Source organism: Rhincodon typus, chromosome 7, assembly GCF_021869965.1.
Source record: "Rhincodon typus isolate 14 chromosome 7, sRhiTyp1.1, whole genome shotgun sequence".
NCBI lineage: Eukaryota > Metazoa > Chordata > Chondrichthyes > Orectolobiformes > Rhincodontidae > Rhincodon > Rhincodon typus.
Genome location: NC_063338.1, coordinates 97,194,035 through 97,197,181, shown reverse-complemented (window position 1 = coordinate 97,197,181; position 3,147 = coordinate 97,194,035). Strand labels below are relative to the sequence as shown.

Here is a 3,147-nt window from a genome sequence, read left to right as displayed (position 1 = left end):
CACTGACCAACATAGTTCACTGCTGACCAACACTGACCAATATTGTTTGCTGCTGACCAACACTGACCAACACTGACCAATGCTGTCCAATACTGATCAATGCTGACCAACGCTGGCCAATACTGTTCAATACTGACCAATACTGACTAACAATGATCCAATAACAGAGAGAACTCACCAGCTCATAGTTCACCGGAGAGACACACAAGGTAGTGACCTGCAAGAAAAGAAAGATTTAAGATGAGATGGGTAATATATAACAGTCTTACGTTCTCCCATTGAATATTTCTAAATCCAACCTCTTAATTAATACTCCTTTGACCATTCCTTTCTTGACACCACAATCCCTGATGTCCTTGGGGAGTTGAAACTAAGGTTGATCACAATGTCTTGAGTCAACCCTTTATTCATTCACAGGATGAGGGCAACTCAGAATGGGCCAGCATTTATTGCCCATCCCTAATTGCCCAAGGGCAGTTAAGAGTCAACCACATTGCTGTGGTTGTTCTGGAGTCATGGAGAGAGTAATGGGCCACAGGGAGCTCTCCAGTCTCCTGGATAATTCAAAAGGTGCAAGGTTTGAACTGGTTCGTTTAGCTTACAGAGAATGAGGAACTGACCACGAATATATCTCACTTCCGGCAACTATAAATGAGGACACAGCATCATTCTGATTCAGAAGGAGACCATGCGGCTGATCTGTTATTGGGTGATCACAGCTGATTAACTTCGATTGGTTACAAAGATTGCTTATAGGACAGTTGGGATTGTTTGGAAAATTGCAGAATCACATCAAACAGTAGGCGTTATGATTTCTGTTTTTACAAGTGTGGACTGGTTAGTTTCTGTGCCAGTGCAGTACCAGAGCTGTACATTGTGCATTCCATTAACTGGCTGATTGAAGTGAGTGTGAATACATTCATACACAGAGAGCCATTTCCTGCAAATCAAAGGGACATTTCCAAGACTTGCAACATTTCTCGAATCACCTGGAAGTTTGGAAAGCCTAAGGTACACCATTGCTTTCTCCATGGCCAACCAGTCAATGACCCAGTTAATGAGTACCCTCGCCTATGGTGTAAATTGGTGGAGCCATTTAAAATTTTATATTTTTACATTTGTCCTGATGATTGCAAGATTAAACATTTTGGGACAACTTGTCTCTCTTTATAGCACTAATAGTAAGGCTCTTCCACAGACAGGATTGGATAAAAGTTCTGAAGAAGGCTTCTGACCCGAAATGTCAACTTTCCTGCTCCTCTGATGCTGCCCGGCCTGCTGTGTTCCTCCAGCTCCACACTGTGTTATCTCTGACTCCAGCATCTGCAGTTCTTGCTATCTCCTTAGAATGTGTTGCCCATTCCTAATTGCCCTTGAACTGATGGCCTTGCTTGGCCACTTCAGAGGGCAGTTGAGAGTCAACCAGATTGCTCACAGACTCTCTGTGACTCTATGTGCTGTGCTTTGCTGGAAGACTAACGTTTCCAGACACAGCTAATTAGACACGACAAACTCCTTCTTGTTGACCAACTCTACAATCCTACCATTGATCTGACATCTGGGTGTCCATCGTAACTCAGTGGTAGTGCACACACCTCCGAGATAGGAGTTTTATTCATTGCCACAACCTACAGTCAGCTCATTCAAACCTCAGCTCAATGAAACATTCTCAAGGCAGTGATCTCAAACTGTTGTATAGTCAGAGACAAGAGGAACATCAATTTGGTGCTGGTCAGTGGGTTTGTAACCTAGGGCCCCAGATTTATATCCAGGTGACGTGGGTTCAAATCCCACCAGGGGCCGACGGTGAGATTTAAATCAATAGCAAACTGGAATTATATACAGCTTCACATGATTTGGTCTCCAATCCCACAGAAATGTGGTCAACTCTTCACAGCTCTCTGGCTGGCTAAATTAGCAACACCCACAATCTCTGAAGAAATCCGGACAAACCCAAAATGAATGGGAAGGGGAAAATGGTGATTCTCAATACATTGTCAGTTTTGCCAATTCCCTTTGATCTTCCCAAAGCACTGGTTTTCTCTGCCGTGCGTGACTCAATGATCCAGGATGGGGCACCTGCTGGTCATAGACATCACACCGAGAAATACGTTCAGTGTATGCCCATTTCAGAGAACAGTGGGAGAGTTCTCTCTGGTGTCTTGGAGCAACCATTGTGCCTCTAGTCTCATCCCCCAAAAAACAGATTACCTCATCATTACCACATTGGTGTTTATGGGATCTTGCTGTTTGTCTTTACATCTTCAAAGCGGTTGAGTCATTGTAAAGCTTTGAGATGCCCTGAGGTTGTGAAAGATGATATTTAAATGTAAGTAATATTGAAAAAGATCCATTTTATCAAAACCCTTCAGCTTTCACGCATCAGGACAATTTATAAGAATACCAGTGTTAAGGGAAACAATATTCATTGTAGAAGAAGATAATCTTGATTGGTTGGTGAGTGGACAGCAGTTGGTAGAGGCATTTTCAGTGGCAATGTATTTATCAATCAGACACCATTTGTCAACCAATCAGCAGTCTCCTCTCATACAGTATGAATGTTGTTTTCCCTTTATATTGGTATTCTTGTGAATTGTCCTGATGAGTGTAAGATGAAAGCCTTCAATAGAATAGTTTCTTTTTTTGTCAGCAATAATCAAGTTCTATATTAGCAAGCAACTATTTATGGAAACATAAGTTGCTTTTTCCTTCTGTTGCATAAAACACTGGTGAGACGTCAGCTGGCATAGCGCGTGTGCTATGTGTGCGCTTCATTATGGGAAAGAAGTGAATACATTGGAGAGAGTGCAGAAATGGTTTACAAGAATGGTTCCAGGAGGAGGAAATTCAGCAATGCAGACAGGTTGGAGAGGGTGGGACTATTCTCCTACGAGAGAGGAGACTGCAAGGAGAGCTGATGGAGGTTTTCAAATTGTGAGCGGGCTGAATAGAGCAGAGAGGACGAAGCTTTTCCCACTTCTGAAAGAAACAAGAATGAGATGGACATAAATGTCATGTGCAAACAAAGCAATAATTCTCTTTCAATCAACATGACTTCACAAGAGTTTATTGTGGTCAAATTAGTTGCCACTATGCTTCAAAATGTCCTGCATGGGTAGACTGAAAAAAAACGGAGTGTAATTTAAG

General features: G+C 42.3%; 1 long non-coding RNA gene across 1 annotated transcript in view; it reads right to left on the bottom strand.

Moving 5' to 3' along the window:
• Positions 1 to 3,147, bottom strand: part of LOC125483443 — a 58,981-nt gene that overhangs the window by 38,476 nt on the left and 17,358 nt on the right. Inside the window, exon 2 of the long non-coding RNA XR_007262397.1 lies at positions 179 to 217. This is a non-coding gene — a long non-coding RNA (uncharacterized LOC125483443). The remainder of the gene's footprint in view (positions 1 to 178; positions 218 to 3,147) is intronic.